Genomic DNA, 17775 nt, shown 5'->3' with positions numbered 1-17775 from the left:
AGAAAGGAAATTTAATTTCAGACGTATGGAATTAAATCATCTCTAGTCCCGGCATACCAGAACCAGACAAGAGCAAATAGGCAGGCCTCAGGGATCAGACCGTCTCCCACGACCTTCACTCCAATAAGCTAACGCGGCAGAAGAACTGCCAAGGCGCGACCCACAACAAAGGAAGGGGGAAAGCTTGCTTGCGCTCAGACTATCTTGATATTTCATCCTGCTGCTTGAAGCTTCATATTGGCAGATTGGGACGAACGGATAGGTCCCTTTTTAAGGGTCTGTCTCTCCACAGCTAGCATTCGCGCATCTGTTCAATGACAAAGTTGCGCCTCAGTCATAGGAAGTTCGAGCAAGCAAGCAAGCAAGCTTCGTGGTCAAAAATACCTTCTTCCAGTATCCCGGTTCACGAGCCAAACACGCGCATCGGTCGTTTCTGTTTATGGAAAGCTGGAGAAAGGATCCTTTTTTAGGTCCTACCATTAGAGGTGCACGAAACGCGGCATTCAAGCAGCAAAAGAACCTATTTGTTGATGAAACGAGTTGCTCGTCGGTGATCGAAGTGTCCTTTTCCAGGACCCGTCTCTAAGCAAGTCACTAGCGTGGGAACCATCACAAGTACGGCCGGCCGGCCTATACTTAAACGAGAATGCCGTGTCGTCCAGCGGAGCCTAGAAGACTACTTGTTACAAATAACATCTTGTTGTTGCATCGAAACATATAAATGTTTACTAATCTGCCTAACATTGAACTTGGTAAAATGAAATGGTTGAATAATTGAAAAATGGTCAGCCTAAAAAGGAGTCTTCCTACCATACCAGAATGCCAATATTTTAGCATATAATTTCATTTTTTATGCCGAAATCTTATGCAGTTGCCCTTTTAGATTAGTAAGGTCTGGACTCGTTGCCGCTTGGGATGATTTTAGGCGCGGCCTATTCCCTTTGGCGACAAAACCTTAAGCTAAGACAAAAGAAGTAAGTAGATGATCAGTCTAGGTTTCAGTGTGGCTTTCAGTGTAGGAAAAAACACGAATAGAAATAGCTGAAGCCTGGGATACCATTCCATTTGCTCAAGTAATAAGAGGTTTCAGCGCCAAGGTCAACGGATCCCCCCCTCCCGGAGCCCAGGTATCATATACGCCCCCAAAATAAAGAGCTTTGAATACTAGAAGAAAAGCAAAAACGGTAGCTACTAAAGCGTAAACTGCTCGTTTTTGCTTCCCCGCGACTCTTTTCATTTCTGCGTCGGCATTTGAGTTATGTCCTCTCCTCTTTTCTTTCAATCGACACAGCTTCCTAGAAGACTCACTGGAGTCAGAGATGATGACAAGATTTGGGTTTTTCACGAGCGTTGGCGCGGCTTTTGGCTTTTAGAGAATCTTTCTTCTTCAATTATGCACGAGGTTGTCTTCCTTTCTTAGGAATTAAGCTAAGTCTGAACGATTGTCGACTACCAGATCCGCTGGTCTGCAATCTTCACCCTAGGACATAGATTCCCCCCGCTCACGCCTAACTCGCTTCGTGCCCTTGATCTTAGCCTGTCTCAGACTCAGAATAACTCAGAATAAAGGGGGCTTTCTTGGCCAGCCGCACACAAAGGGGGACGGTCTCTCAGACCTCAGACAGTGGCCAGCTCACTTGTGAAAAGAATCCGTTGCAACAAGTATGAACGTATGTTGCTTGCTTGATGGTGGCCCCGGGGACAAATCTTTCACTCACTGAGAAGTGAAACAAAGGAAAAAAGAAGACTTTCTCTATGGCCTCCTCGTTTTGAGACATTATGGCTTTGGGATTGACCCCGGGCGGAGTGGAAGCAGAGCCGGAAAAGGCAGCAATTCCAGACGGGTCGAGCCTCTCCTCCCGTTTTTTTTAGCAACTTATCCCAGTTCTCCTGCCACGTTAGCTTATTGGCAAAGAAGCTTTAAACCATCTTCTGTCTAGACTCATCTCCTCCTGTTTAGGATTCCATTTTTTGCTGGAAGAAAGGGACTACGCCCGCTAACATGCTCGCATTTTAATCATAAGTGGAATGAATCTCGAGGTCTCCACCCCATCAGCTGAGACTTCGAGTCCTTTTCTTTTACCGAGACGCCAACAAAACAAAAAAAGGGCAGCCCTCTCTTCGTAACCAAGGGAGACTCGTCCCGGGCAAAGCAAGCTGGTTGTTGCCCCCAAGTCTCTTGCTCCTATTAAGCTCAGGGCTTTCGGTTCTTTTTACCCTCTTTTTTTCTTGCAGCCCAATATTCGGGGACAAGGGGCGGAACGACCTCTCGATCTACTTACTGCAGCCCTGGAAGAAAAACATCTAACGAAAAAAAGCACATTTCTCATTTTTGGTAAAGAAGAAGTCGCTTAATTAGATTAAGAAGAAAGTCCCTCCTACAAATGCTTAAATTGATAGGGTCTCCGAGCTATATATCCTCGTGTAACTCTAGTCATTGAATAAATGAAACTTTGATGAATAACTAATTGATTTTTTTTTCGATTCAAGCAGTTTATGTACCTGCAGACGATTTGACCGATCCTCATCAAAATACTCTATGGGGAGTTCCGGCTAACGATTCTAACCAAAATGACTTTTGGGGGCACAAACGCAATTTTTGTGATCGGTTTAATAGGTATTTTCTTTTATGGTTCATATTCTGGATTGGGCTCATCGCGGGTGGGACTTCTTGTCCTTAGTTAGTCCCTTTCTGAGATTTAAGGGCAGGCCGGTGAACCTCTCATTCGAATTCAGTGCTCTCCGAACCGTGCGGGAGGTTTTTTTGTTATCAGGAAATAACAAGGCCTGCCCTTAAATCTCAGAAAGGGACTAACTAAGGACAAGAAGTCCCACCCGCAAACGACACGAGCTCTGTTCGAAAGGAACGAGAGGAATGGCACGGGTTGGCCCGAGAGGGCTTAGTTGATCCATGATTTCTCTTTCATTTGTTTCGAGAAAAGAAAGCTGACTTACTCGTGGCAACCTTCTGGCCGCCCAACAACCTATAAGCAAAAGAGAATAAAATTCTCGTGGGAAAGGATCTTCTTTATGGGAAAAAGGGCCAATCCCGGTACGGCTATGGCCAGGACCAAAGCTATATACTCGTTCAACGCTACTTTCACACAAGAAAGCCATTTTACTAGTACTAGTAAAGAGGCAAGATAAAATGTTCATTTTCTTGCCACTGCCGGCTCGCTTCTTCCTCTCGCTAACAAACTCGTTTCTACACTCGCTAACTGGCTCGCATTTTAATTATTCAGGTTCTAGACTCGCTCCGGGACTACACTCGTTCATTGCGCTCGCTCCGTTATCGAGCAAGTTCAATTGCGCCCTTATAATGCAATCGCATTCTCTGGCCCAATTGCTGTTTTTGTTTCTGTATTCCTAATTTATCCACTAGGCCAGTCTGGTTGGTTATTTGCGCCTAGTTTTGGCTCTAGAAAACCTGGATTAGACACCCGCGCAGCGGGAGTGGGAATAAAGCTCCAGTCCTTAGCCCTGAACTCGCTTCGAGACCAGAATGCGAGGCAAAAAACGCAAGTTTGTTCTTTTTTTTAATTACGGACTAAAACATATAGAAAGTGTTAACACTTTTGAGATACGGCATAGAAGCCTTGTCCAAGTGCCGTGGCTAGAAGACATCTTTAGGGATATAAAGCATATATAAAAAGTACACCACCACTTTTGTCTTGTCTCTCTTTAGGGATAAGAAAGCAAATAGAATAATCCAGTGATCAAGTTGCTCACGATGGGAAGGGAATAGATCTTTGATCCATTAGAGATATATGTAAGATCATCCCATTATCTCGTGCCCATTACCTCGCGCGCCCCGGGAAGGCCCTACCTCGTATGAAACCTATTCTCGACTAGAGGAAAGGGGATATCCAAACGGCACAGGGCCAAGCCTTTAGTTTAGGTTCTTTAAGTAGGTTGGGTGACCGCAGCTGTAGAAAAAGCCAACTATTCCACCTGAGGTTTCTGATCAAAAGCTAGCATCGAGGTAAACCTGTGGGACCGAAGCCCGCTCCTTAGATCTGCATCTGCTAGGGCTGTTGGCCCCAAAACACCTATTTAGTTGTTTCTTTTCCTTGTTTTATAAAAAGAAAAAGAGAGGAGTCAGAATAAGATAAGAAAGTAGCACCCGAAATGGAGGCCAGCAGTGTTAAGGGCGAGTGCCCCTAGGAGGCACTCAAATGGTCCTTTTGTATTGTACTTGCGTTTTGAATCCCATTTCCTTAATTCCCTTCCTACTAACAAAAAGCTTTATAAAAGGTCAGAGTTTCCCGCGCTGTGTCAAATTTACATAAAAAGAAAAAAATAAGGCCGGTAATGGACCTACTTACCTTGCTTGTGGACCAGCCTTTAGCCGCATGTTTAGGAGTTTAACTCAGCAGTTGATCCTGGGACAGGCCCCTCACTAGTCCGGCTAGCTAGTGAGCGGTTCTTTCGGGCGGGTTAGTGGTAATTGCCCCCGCCAGTACCGGAAGTGATAATAAAAGTAGGAATGTTGTTACTAGAACGGGCCAGTATCCACCCTCTCCCGCACCTGAGCGCCGGAGTTGGCTGCTGGCACAACAGGCTGTAAAAGTAATTTTTTTATCTGCCTCGCAAACGATTCCTTCTTAAGAGAATGATTAGATGGAAAAAGGGGCCTCGTGAGATCAGATGAAGCTGGCTCGAACAGCCCTTTCCCTCGGAATTAAAGCTCTCCTTCGCCGTCGGCTAGGAATTCTGATACAGAATCTAGAATAAGTCATGAAAAGTCCCCCCCCCCCCAAAAAAAAAAAAAATATTAGCGAACCGGCTAACTTTACGGTGAAACGGCGATCCCCCCCTTTCCATGAAGTAGGGAGGGCCTCCTTCCCCGCCATTCCGGCCTATTTAGGGATTTTACCAATGCTGAAGGTAGCTTGCTTACCAAGCCACCCACTTGAGAAGCTAGTCGCCCGAAAGAAGCGACGAGGGCTGTCTACGAAGCCCCCCCTGTAGTCGTAGTACTCGGCCCCTTGCTACTTTGATTCAAAAGGTAATCGACGGTTCCCGACTTTCTCCGCAGCTTCAGACCGAAGAACGAGTGAACGAGCTCCCGTTGCTCGAGGTTTCCTATCCTTTCCCACGGGAATTTTATTCTCTTTTGCTAATGCTAAAGCTTCAACTTCCTCTGGAAATGCGTCAACTTCTGCTTCAAAAAGCTCCTCCACTCGCTCCTTTCACTCGCTGCACCTAGTTTCAACCAATGACGAGAGATCCCACCATTCTATGAGTCTCTTCCTTTTTGCCCATAAGCGGGACCACCACCCAATGGCATGTTGCCACCAGAAGCAGAACCCCATATTTCTTCGCTCATCCTCCTTACTGATCGCGGTTGCTTTGCTTGAACTGTCTTAAAGGAAGTCTTCCGCAAAGAACCAACCAGACTGGCCTAGTGGATACGAGCCTCATCCCCACCCCTATCTCTGGGCAGCTTTTTATCATCCGGCTCGCCAACAGCCAACTCGTAACAGCCAAGATTTGAGAAAGCACAATAATTGAAATGGGTAGTCCGTATTGGTATCAGATCTATTCCCATGTTCTGATTTTTCTATTTTTTTTACCCATTTCTTGGGCAAAGTCTCCCAACTATATTTTAATAGGCTTCCAGGAAAAAACTTCGAATTGGGAGGGCAATCCTCCCGGTGAACTGACCGTACCCCAAACCGAATAAAGAGTAGGCAGGGACAAGGACCGTGCGGAACCACATATTGGATTACTCCAGTGCGGCACGAAGCCGCTGACGCCGAGTCGGGGGCTGACGCCTGCCCAGTGCCGGAAGGTCAAGGAAGTTGGTGACCAGTATTGTCACGTCTCGACCCTAGTTCTGATTCCGCCTTTCTTTGTTCAACAGGGCTAACCCTGCCAGCTGTTGGGCGAGAAAATGCGCCCGAGATGAAAAGGTCTTTTCTTCTGTAAAAGAAGGGCCTTCCCCAAGAATGGTCTTTACAGGACTGGTTTAGCGGACTGAGTTTGGGGATTAAAAGATATTGGGAAGCGAGTAACTTAGTCAGCTAAGCCGGATCTTGTTGCTGCTGTTCACTTGTCAGGTTGGTTGTTCAAATTTCTTTTTACCCCTTGCATTTTTATCTTTTTGAAAGCCCAGACTCATTCTTATGGAGTTCTATTTCAGGGTCACACTCCCTGCCTTCAAAAGGTGCCTAGAGGACGGGCCAGACGCAGCAGAGCGACGACCCGGGAGCGGATTCCCCCCCCCGACAGGTAGACAGGAGACGCTTTGCGCTATAGTTAGCTCAGCCCCAACCAAGAATCCCCACGGAATTCCAAGAATTTTTTTTATACGTTCGTTCCAACCATTAATCCTCTTTTCGAGATTCATGGATATTGACTCAACCGAACGAACTTCTAAGACTTGTTCCAATATTTTGGTCAGATGACCAAGGAACATCACGTTGGCTTTGAAGCAGCTGCATGGTACTGGCCTCATTTTCGGGGTTAGGTGTTCTCCAAAATTTCTTTAAGGCAGGGTTCAAGTCAGAATAAGAGAAGGAGATGAGTGGAAGACAGCCTTTAAAACCAAGCCAAGCTTGGGCTCAGGACTCCATTTGCAAGCCTCGCGAATAATAGTATTACCCTCGCGAGCAAGACGTCCTTGTACAATGCTCAAGGCTCTAGGCTGAGTAGCAGGAGCAACCTTTAATTTATTATGAGCCCAAACGATGGATTCTCCGACCTGGAACTGTCGCTGCTGTACTCTCCGGTTGTACTGTTTTCTCATTCGGTTCTGGTACACTGCGATGTTCAATCGGGCTTGCTCTCTGGTTTCCTCCACTAGGTCGAGTTTTATAATAAGAATGAAACTGCCTCCTCGTTGCTTGCGGCGGTTTTACGGGATTCATCCAATTGTTTTGATCGTGGGATATCATTGAGAAATAGGAATCTGGCACTTCTAGGCCCCTTCCCCGCTACTGGATCACTCCAGTGCTTCGGGTACTACGGACCCTCTGCCATCCACATTGCAGCAAAGCCGTTTCATGAGCGGGGGGGCTAAGCGCAGTTCTTTGAATCAAACGTTGAATGAAATCGCTTCTCAATCATCCTGGCCGGAACTTGTACGCAGCACTTGTTAAAGGTTTAGAACTCTTTTTTTTTTTCTGAATCTTAAGGACAGGACCTTACCCTATTCTCGAACCCTCCGCGGAGCTCTACCCTGCCCGCATTTCCTTTTTTTTTTTAGGGGGTCGCAGATTGGTGATTGATGAGCTCCACCTGCTGCCAACAGTCTTTCGGACGGCTAGGTTGATTGGATCGTTGGGAACGGACGGAAGAGGCTCGCATAAGAATGAGAAGTCGGGAGAGGGGCGGAAGAGGGAAGAACCCCGGAGGTGACTGCAATGAGCAGAAATCTCACTCACCGGCCTCCAAGATTAGGGAACCCTAGGAGAGCCGCCGACTCCAACTACTGTCCATGTACGATCCATACTAGATCTGACCAACTGCCCATCCTACCTCCTCTACGTTCTTGACAGCCCATCTTCGTTTTGTCTCAGTAGAGTCTTTCAGTGGCATGTTTCGGTCCGGGAGATATAAACAAGATGCAGGGTCGTTTGTCTGCTTGGCTAGCTGGGAATTGAAGTCCTGTTCGTGCAGTTGCTCAAGATATGTCTTCTTTTTCCCAGGACCTGGACTCCTGGGAAGCGGAAGAAGCAGATAGAGCAAGGGCCTTCTCTTTCCGTCCGTCCTCCTTTCGTCGAGTGCTCTTCCCGACCGAGACCCGGGTTTTTCACGAGCGTTGGCGGGTCCTGGAGTGCCTGTCAAGGGCGCTAGCGCATACCCCGGGGTGATCATCACCACCTGCCGTTCCCTTCTTCAAAAAGTAACTCTTCGACTCTTTCTCTTTCTTCAACAGGGTCCGACGCGCAAAATGCGCCACCGGACTTTGACCCATTATTTTTAAAACTTTGTGATGAATACACTAAGTTGCTTGGGGGAGCCGGTAAGCAATTACCCCCCGAATGGGCCATGCCTGACCTTGTTCGGCCTAAACATGGCGAAAAGGATTGGGGATGAGGATGACGCTCTTCAGCACGTCTTTCTCAAGGATGCCTACTATGATCTTATGTTATGATCGCTTACTAGCTCAATGCCACTACCGAGACAACAGAAACTCTCAACGGATCTTCTGCGCGCTGGGCATACTTCTTCCGTGCGTCTTTATCGTGGCGGAAACAGAACAACAGGGAAAGACCCGGCCGACCTGCCCGGAGTCGCCTTGGCGAGCTTTATTTAAGAGAGACGGGAGTAAAAAGACTTCCGTTTCCGTTCTTGGTTTGCTCTTCGCGCCTCTCGATCTTTTTCGTAGTTGGGAAGAGGGAAGGAGTCTAAATCAATGGACATTAATGAACCATCATTGATGGATGTTGCAGGGCCAGTCAGTGGCTGGCAAAGAGCTTATGATGACACGCCTGTTTACTTGGGCGATATAGGAGATCAACAAGGATCCTAGTGAAATAGACTAAGGAAGTAGGGCGATGACCTTATCTTTGCTGCAATTCACATATGAAATGGTGGAACAGGAAGATGCCTCTCATTTATCTTTGTTTCTTTATTTCATTACTTTCAGATTTATAATAATTTGATTCTCCTGTATTTTAAATTTATAAAATTTCTTTATTATAAGACCTATCTTATTAAGGACAGGTTTTCTTGTTCATGAGTCAAGGGCTGGTAAGGTTTTGCGCGTTGTATCGAATTAAACCATATGCTCCACCGCTTGTGCAGGCCCCCGTCAATTCCTTTGAGTTTCGGTCTTGCGACCGTACTCCCAGTGGAGTGTTTCACGCGTTAGCGGGCCCCCGATCTTCTTTTTAGACCAATTAGACCGGACCAAGGGCGAACACTCATCGTTTACGGCATGGACTACCAGGGTATCTAATCCTGTTCGCTCCCCATGCTTTCGCACCCCAGCGTCGGTAGGGACCTAGAGAGCTGCCTTCGCTTTTGGCCTTCCTTCGTAGATTTGCGGATTTCACCCCTACACACGAAATTCCACTCTCTCTCTGTCTCACCAAGTGAATTGGTTTCGAGAGCATTCCGCCGTTTTTGGCGACTTTCACTCTCAACCTATTGACTTCACCGCCTACGTGCCCTTTACGCCTGATCATCCCGAAGAACACTTGCCCCCCCCGTCTTACCGCGGTCGCTGGCACGGAGTTAGCGGGGCTTCTTCCTCGAGTCCGTCATGATCGCGCACTCAACGAAAGAGCTTTACAAGCGGCATTACTCTTCTTCACTCACGCAATATTCTTTGGATCGGGCTTGCGCCCATTGTCCAAGATTCCCCACTACTGCCCCCCGTGGGAGTACGGGCCGTGTCTCGATCCGGTGTGGGTGTTCATCCGAAAAGACCAGCTGCGATCGTCGCCTTGGCTACGCTCCTCACCAACTAGCTAATCGGACGCAGCTCATCAAACAGCGCTTTTCGCTTTTTCAGATTTGCCCGAATCGTTCGGCGATTCCCACGCGTTATGCACCCGTTCGCCACTTTGTTCTCAACTCTTCCCGGCAATATCCATAAACGGCTTGCTTTGTTCCACAGGGCGAGACAACCTTTCTTAACCGGTAGCTAGGAGCCTATTGACTTTCTGTTATATCTTTGCTCCCTGAAAACAACGTTCGACTTGCATGTGTTAAGCATATAGCTAGCCTTCCTTCTGAGCCAGGATCAAGCTCAAATTCTTATTATACTATATGTATATGATGATTGAAACGAAACACCCGGAGTAGGCCTTTGGAACTCGAACAAAAAATTAACAAGGGCATTTCGCTCGCAATGACCTTCTCGCCCTATTATAAAAAAAGAAAGCTCCTCCACTCGCTCATTTCGCTCACCACACCATCTTTCTCAGCATGGGGACAGCTGGCTCTAGTCTTTGCATCCGTGAGAGAAGGAAGTTCAAAGTCGACTCACGCTTAGCACGAAGCAAGAGCGCTCCCTACTTATTTTTATTGAACAACGGAATATAGGACCAACTCTACCCCCGAAGATTGTTTTAAAACTTCTGATATCGACCAAGACTGATGAAAAGTCATAGGATTCCACGTAAACGAGGGCGCCTGGGGAAGAAGAGTTACCCAAGGTGATCCATGAATTCAGCTAAGATAGAGAGGGGGAGTCTGGGCTTGTACTTGTTTATTAAAGGCCGCAGCCCAAGGAAAGAGAGATCTATAGAGAATGGGCAAAGCAAGCTTCCCCGCATAGCAAGCAGCACTGAGAAGAGAAAGAAGAAGACAATTCCGTATTGCAGCTGCTTTATTTTTCCAACAGGTACTACCATGATCTTACGAATTTACAACTCTCTTTACTGAGCGAGACTCCTCTATCCATATCCCTATTAGTTTAGTGGTTTTTCTTTTTTTTTTTTTATCATTTGTTTGACAGCTTAGACTAGGCTCCATTTTAGATAGGTTTTCGGTCTTAATCAAGATAGGTCAGGGGCGCGTCGGAACGGTCGGTAGCTGCTTAGTCTCATCCGAGAGTCTAATCTCTTTGTACTGATTTTTTTCTTTGAAAAAAAGAAAGAAGGGGGGAAAGAAGGGGGGGTCGATTTAGGCTCCTTCCCTTCCACTGCATAGCTGCGCTAGCAGGTACTACGAGCCCTCTGCCCCACGCATCTAACCAGCTCGCGCGGTTCACCGGTTCCACCGAAAACTCTCATTTGTTGAAGCGGAGCATAGCAGTTGAAGCGGACATAGCAGTTGGCGAAGCCGAACCACTTGACATAACATCTCGTCTCACATCAGAGTACAAGACTTAAGGAACAGTCCCTCTAACAACTTTACAATTCTACTTTGACTTTTCAAGGAACAAGGAACAATGTACAATCTCTTCCCTTTCTAGCGGATGATTAGCATCGAGAATCGTTCTTCGATGGCACCAGCTTTCACTTCCTCTCACACGCTAACTACGTGTTTCAACCAAATTCCCGTCTTTCAATTCAATCGTATCACGTGACGTCGTTTCGACTCTTCCCCCTCAATGAAAGAAAAAAGACCCAAGACCAACAGAAGAAGGCCTATCCCCTCGATCCACTTTTCCAGCCAGGCAAGCTCGGGAAAATAGCCTAGCAAGAAAAAAAGACCGCCGAAAATAATTCCGTATTGGACTGCCCAGTCGGTTCGCCAGCATCTAACTCGCCAACAAACCCCTTCCTTGGGCTCACTTCCTTGCGTACACTTGCTCATCCCGCCCATGTTGGAGAAGACGGTCTAGTCGGTGGAACCGGTGAACCGTGCGAGCTGGTTAGATGCGTGGGGCAGAGGGCTCTATCAGTTCAAGTCAGCTGAACGCCGTGATTGATGAGTAGGTAGGTAAGTTAGGTGTACCTCTCGCCCAGTGGAAAGCTAGTTTCCTTCCCCCTGAATGAAGAAGTAGTGGGGCCTCCTGCGCCCCCTGAGGTGCCTTTTTTTTTAATGGAAATAAATCAGTAAGGTAAGAACTAGTTCTTATTCTCAGTCGAGCATTACATTCCACTCACTAACGTTCGAGTCTTTCACACCTCAAAACATGTGGTAAAAGTACTAGAAGACTCTAAGATCAGAATGTGCTCGATCAGAGGAAAGAGACTTGGCTCGACTGACTATTCTCTTGGTCGGGGCGGGAAGATCTTCTCCTGGCCTGAAGTAGGGCGGCGGCATTCCCGTTCCAAGTCGAGTGAAGAGCGAGCAGGCAGCGGAAGAAGTTGGTCGAGCCGGGTAAGGGGCTACCGAAACGGGGGAGCTTTCTAATTTAAATAAGGGGGTAAAAAAGAAATCCCCTTAAGCCGCGCTTTTCTTTTTTTCGTCGAGATTGGGTTGGTCTTCAGTGTACTTTCATACAAGATCGAAAAGGCCTACCAGGAAAGCACCTAGCTTACTCTCCTTTCGCGCATTCAAGGTTAAACATGACTCCTAGAGAGTGACCAAAATACGAAGTTCTTTCGTTCTCTTCTTTCTTTTTTTTTTACAATTTACAAAGTTGGCAGGGTCAGGGCCTTTCTCGCTGGGCGAGCGCACCCGATTCGAACTTTCCTAGCTTCATAATAATTCTGTAAAGCTTCCGCATAATTTCCTTCGGATTGAGCTGACATCCGTTACGGTCGTTATTCGATTCAAAGAATCGCCGTTCCAGAACCGTACGTGAAATTTTCATCTCATACGGCTCCTCCTTTAAATACGCCAAAAGCAAGCCGCTTATGGATATTGTCGGGAAGACCATATAGATCCAGTGTAGTCTCCTTTTCACTCCACAAGGATCAAGATCAAACAACCGGGAATTCTCTTTCTTTCGAACAAAAAATTTATAACTTATCAATGACTAATGATCAAGTATGCTCGTCGGTGATCGAAGTGTCCTTTTCCAGGACCCGTCTCTAAGCATGTCACAATCCCTATTCCTCTCCTTGCCGGTCGAGTGTCTTTCCTTTTCTATTGATTCCTGCGGATTGGATCAAAAACAATTCTTGAATGAGGTATTCAACTCCAGGGATGAATCGAAAAAGAAATCTTTATTGATTCTACCTCCTATTTTTTATGAAGAGAATGCATTTTTTTATCGAAGGATCCAAAAAAAATGGGTTCGGATCTCTTGCGGGAATTATTTGGAAGATAGAAAACAAAAAAGAGTGGTATTTGCTAGTAACAACAAAATGGAGGCAGTCAATAAAAATCCCTTAGCCTTATCTCCTACCTATACTAGTACTAGTGAAAAGTCTGTCTGAGTTTTGGAGCCTAGATAACCTGACTTGACTACCGAGCTCTATAATCATAAAGTAGGAAAGCTTGCAACACTCCTCAAAGGGCTGAAGAAGGGAATTTTCCTTAAGACGGGACTCCCAAGGCCCAAGGTATGTTGTCATTTAACTTTTAGTATAGCCTAAAGTGAGATCAGAAAGTGAGATGTGCCGGAGTCGTCCCCCTTTTTCTACTTCTTTTTCTCTCACTTTGGCCTTCAACCATGACGTGACTCAGTGACCTGGGTGAGACGGACTTGTGTTGATAATGACTGACCTGTGATTCCCACTCTCTCAAGCCGAGGTGCTTTAGCCCTTTTTGTTGGCTTTGCGTAAACTATATGGTAAACTGGAGAAATGTACCTTCATGCAGAAAGAAGTCCATTTCCTTGGATTTTTTCTTTCTGACCAGGGAATTTAAGTTAATCAAGATAAGTTCAAGCAATTAAAACCTGGCCTATTCCTAGGAATATTACAGAAGTAAGAAGGGGAAGGTCCCGGCGGTTCCTTGACACTAACTCCCCTTCTTCTGGGCGAGTCCGGTCCAAAGATATCCTCCAAGACTCGTGCCACCAACCCGTCTCGGCCGGAAGACCCCGATGGCCCCATCATGTGAAAGGGGCTTTCACAGATGGCATGAAGGCCCATCAAAAGAAGGAAGGCACTCAATCCTTCTAATCCAAACACCCTAGAAAGGCTTTTGGATAAGAGAGAGAATGCCGCCCTCTCAACGGGAATTTGAAAGGCTCCAAACCCCCAAAAAGAAAAAATCCCATATAGTATGGCAAGTAGAGCGGAAAAGAGGAGTAAGGAGACTCCATACTGACGAAGTAGAGGAACAAACCAATTACCAAACATTTTAATAGGGCAATTGTCACTGCTTATGGACCCGAACCTGGGTGATCTATCCATGACCAGGATGGAGCTTGGGTGAAACTAAGTGGAGGTCCGAACCGACTGATGTTGAAGAATCAGCGGATGAGTTGTGGTTAGGGGTGAAATGCCACTCGAACCCAGTGACTTGGCTTTGGGGTGGTTTCTCCGTGGGCAAAAAAGCAGCCCATAAGCTTTGACTTCCTACCCTTGACTAAAAAGCTAGGTTGGAGCGAGTGAAGCGCACATAATTAAGGGAGCCATTGAAAGGTGACTAAAACACCAGAAACGGCGACTACCCGAGCTAATGATAGAGGCAAGTCAGCTGGGGCAGCTACTTATCTGCGGTCTAAAAGAGAGGCATCAGCCAGCCCTGGCCTATCGGTTTATATTCTCATCATCATATTGATGATAAATCTCCTCGTGCTCTGCCATAAGAACTTGGAGTCTGTATCATGGTGAAGGCTTTTTGGGTGTGACGTTTTCGTTTTCTCGGTCTTTTTGGTTGCGCTTTCATACCCACCATTCATCAGAGAAAGCTCCATCTACTTCAACCTCGTCTTCAACCGCGTCTTCGCCTTCTACCTCTTCTCTTAAGATTATATCAGACTCTCCTACTTGATCGGATAGGTCTTTCGACTGGTAATGGTTGGGCTGACTGGACCGTTGATAAAATACCGAACATCTGGAAATGCCCCTAAAACTAGATCATATTGGCGGAATGACAGGTATGAAACTACCATGGACGTAAGGCAACGCCCCGAGACACCGAACAAATTCCCTAGGACTGCTATAACTCGCCATTCTTTCTAGAGGAAGGCTAACTGCTTTCTGGCTGGGAGCTGTATGAGCGGTAACGTCCACGTACTGCTTCGTGAGAAGGGCGGTGGACAGAAATGGGGGCAAAGACCTTCTTGTACACGTCCTCGAGGGCAGCATTCATGGCCCAATTGAGCAAGACCAACACAGTTGCTGATGCATTAAGTCGTAAGGCTGCGCTAGCGAACATCAGTGGAGCAAGTTCTTGCGCAAGAAGGTTGGCTAGATATTTTTTTTTTTAACACTAGCCCCACTCAGTTCATAATGAGATTAAACCCTGATATACCAACACTTAAAGGGCGTAACCAACGGAAGGTTCTCACCCTGTCCCAGACATTGTTCTCCGACGACACCTCCGTTACTCTTTAGGAGGCATCCGCCCCCGTGGATATCTTTGCTTCGGCACAAAACAATTAAAATTAGGCTCGGTCAACTGGAATGCTCTCAGGCCAGCAGTCGCCTAGAAGTAGAAGACTGCTCTATGAGGGCTTCCCTCTTTCCTGCGCCCGCTTAGAAGTGAGATTGATAACCTGGCATCAAAAGCTCATGCAAAAAGAGAACTCTCGGCCCCTTGCTACTTTGATTCAAAAGGTAATCGACGGTTCCCGACTTTCTCCGATTTTCGCAATCGTAACCATTTTCCGGCGAGTATGAGGTCTTTCAGAGCTTTTTCTTGGGTGGCCGGGAGATGGCTCTTGACCCCTGTCATCTAAAAGTCTAATTAGAGAAGATAGAGCAAGCAGGCAGGTGATGATGAGAATTAACCGGAGTCATAACTACTTAGTAGGATAGGTAGACAGAGACCCGGGATTTTGGGTTGTGATCAAATTTCCATTAATAATCCCCTTTTCAAATGCTTCTTTTTAAGCTTCACCGGCAAAAGGTTGTCGATGACTAAAGGTAAGCGCTTCATCGCCCACCCGAAGGGAAAAAGATGTGTCTGTCAGGTTCAGTTCTTCTTAGTTAAGTTGGGCGGGTTCGATACATTTAGTTCAGAGGGCTAGACAACGTCCTCGTCGAAGACTGGACTTGCAAAGCCCCGCCTCCCTGCTTCTATTTGTCTGGATGTGATCCAAGAGGGTTCGAGTGCCTGAAGAGCATATCTTCCAAAACAAATTTTATTTCCGCGATAAGATATCCCCTTCAGTCTTCCTCGATGTTGTTTGCGGAATCTGGTTCTTTTTGGGTTATAGTTGATGGGCATCCTGGCTCCCGAGACTCTTTCATAGAATTCCAACAATTTCTCTCGCTCCTCAAAAGCCCACAGGAACGGACGGAAGAAGATAGCGGTACCTTTTCCTCATACGAAAGGAGAGCTTGAATGCTTTTTCAACATGTGAGCATCTGACATTTTGGTCACGTTTCCGTTTCCGGTTGTCCCTTGTCCCTTTCAACAATCAAATGTAAAATCATACAATCCTACGTACGACCAGCGCGGTTGTTCATATTTCATTTCCATTTGAGTATTTGAGAAGGTGCCTAAACAATTAGGTTTTTTAGGAGAGAGGTTTCGCGTAGTTGGGATTTGTTGTTTCTTCGTGATCGTAACAATCACTTTAAGCAGTGGAAAGAACAAAAGATGTCTGATCGGGCAGAGGCTATGCTCACACTCGGGGAACCGTCGATTACCTTTTGAATCAAAGTAGCAAGGGGCCGAGTACTACGACTACAGGGGGGCTTCGGGATAAGATTCGATCTTTCTTCATCACAAATTTAGGTTTTGGTGGATTCGGGATTGATGCCAAATCGCTTGGACCACGAAGACTCCGGTCGTGCTTCTGGTTTATATTCTCATCATCATATTGATGATAAATCTCCTCGTGCTCTGCCATAAGAACTTGGAGTCTGTATCATGGTGAAGGTAAGGTAACATTGTGATTCCCCAAATGTACTACAACAGAGGTCTGCAAGGATTAGGCCCCCTTTTTACAGGTCAGTGGAATCTTTATGCTCAAAATCCCGACTACTTTTCTTTTTTCTTCTTCCCTCCAGTTAACGAAAAAAAGCAAGCCTCTAGTTTTGGTGGCCATGGATCACAGACGGTATCTCCCCATGGCCTTTCGCCTCTGAAAGCGTCCTTCCTTCTCAATGCCCGGGCATCCATCCAATGCGCTCTACAGGCCGCACTCCATCTTTCTTCCCTTATACCAATGAACAAAAAAAAAACAGCTTAAGCAATGAATTTGCTAATAGAATTGCAGTTCTAGACAAAGAAGCACCACTACTGATGAGACTCTCTTGCATTTGCATGAAAATGCTCCTTGATTACGAGTTGGTTTGGGCAAATGCGGTAGGGAGCTTGCCACGTCCGGCGAGTTTGGCTAGGTAACATAATGGAAATGTATCGGACTGCAAATCCTGTAATGACGGTTCGACCCCGTCCTTGGCCTCGGAGAGTAGCGAGCAGCACGGAACTTGAATCAAATTAATCAAATGGCGAAGCCCTAGGGTAATAATGTTTATTAAATGACTTTGCAACGTTCAGAACCAGCCTTGAAGTGAATGAATTAGAGCCATGAAACAGCTCCTCCTGCAAATGTCATCAAGTAGCCCGAGGTAGATTTGCTATTGATCAATCGATCTCCGCGTCCTTCCAGTTCGCTAAGACAAGTTACAGGATGAAAGGGTACAAAATGAATGACTCTTTCGTGTGTAAAAGCTCCAATTAAGCCTGCTTTTACAGTTTGCATAAACCCAAGCATGAAGTGGATGAGCTTCTTTTTACCTTTCTCCCCTTTAAAACCATTCCTATGAGTGCTTTTGTCTCGAAGAGCCAACAAAACAAAAAAAGGGCAGCCCTCTCTTCGGTCTCGGTTTAGGTGAAGGCATAGTATTCTTTTTTCTCTCAAATAAAAAACTCATTGGCGCCAAGCGTGAGGGAATGCTAAACGTTTGGTAATTTCTCCTCCGACCAGTATAAACGATCCCATTGAAGTAGCATAGCCCTGTCTTCTCCAACATGGGCGGGATGAGCAAGTGTACGCAAGGAAGTGAGCCCAAGGAAGGGGTTTGTTGGCGAGTTAGATGCTGGCGAACCGACTGGGCAGTCCAATACGGAATTAGATGCTCAATAGGGCATTGATTTCTTTTCTTCTTTATAAATTTGGGCAAATGCGGTAGGGAGCTTGCCACCGCGCTCTAAGCCCGGCCCGGCCCGCGCGCGGTTAGGAAGATTGGCGTCCATCAATCTATCCTCGCCGCACTTGAGTTGCTTGCTTGAACGCATGTTCCGGGGCTTCAGCTCCAGTAAGTCTTTTCTTTCTTTTTTTTTTCTGAGATCAAAACTATGCCTCTTTCTTTAAGAAAAAGCATCAGATATGAAGTGCCCATTTAAACTTAG

At 46.4% G+C, this 17775-nt stretch overlaps 1 pseudogene; it reads right to left on the bottom strand.

The window, feature by feature from the left end:
• Positions 1 to 8820: 8820 nt before the first annotated feature.
• Positions 8821 to 9705, bottom strand: LOC141604079 (18S ribosomal RNA; annotated as a pseudogene).
• Positions 9706 to 17775: the final 8070 nt, after the last annotated feature.

The sequence above is a fragment of the Silene latifolia genome, chromosome 9 (assembly GCF_048544455.1).
Source record: "Silene latifolia isolate original U9 population chromosome 9, ASM4854445v1, whole genome shotgun sequence".
In the NCBI taxonomy this organism is placed as follows: Eukaryota; Viridiplantae; Streptophyta; class Magnoliopsida; order Caryophyllales; family Caryophyllaceae; genus Silene; species Silene latifolia.
This window is presented reverse-complemented; position numbering and strand designations above follow the sequence as displayed.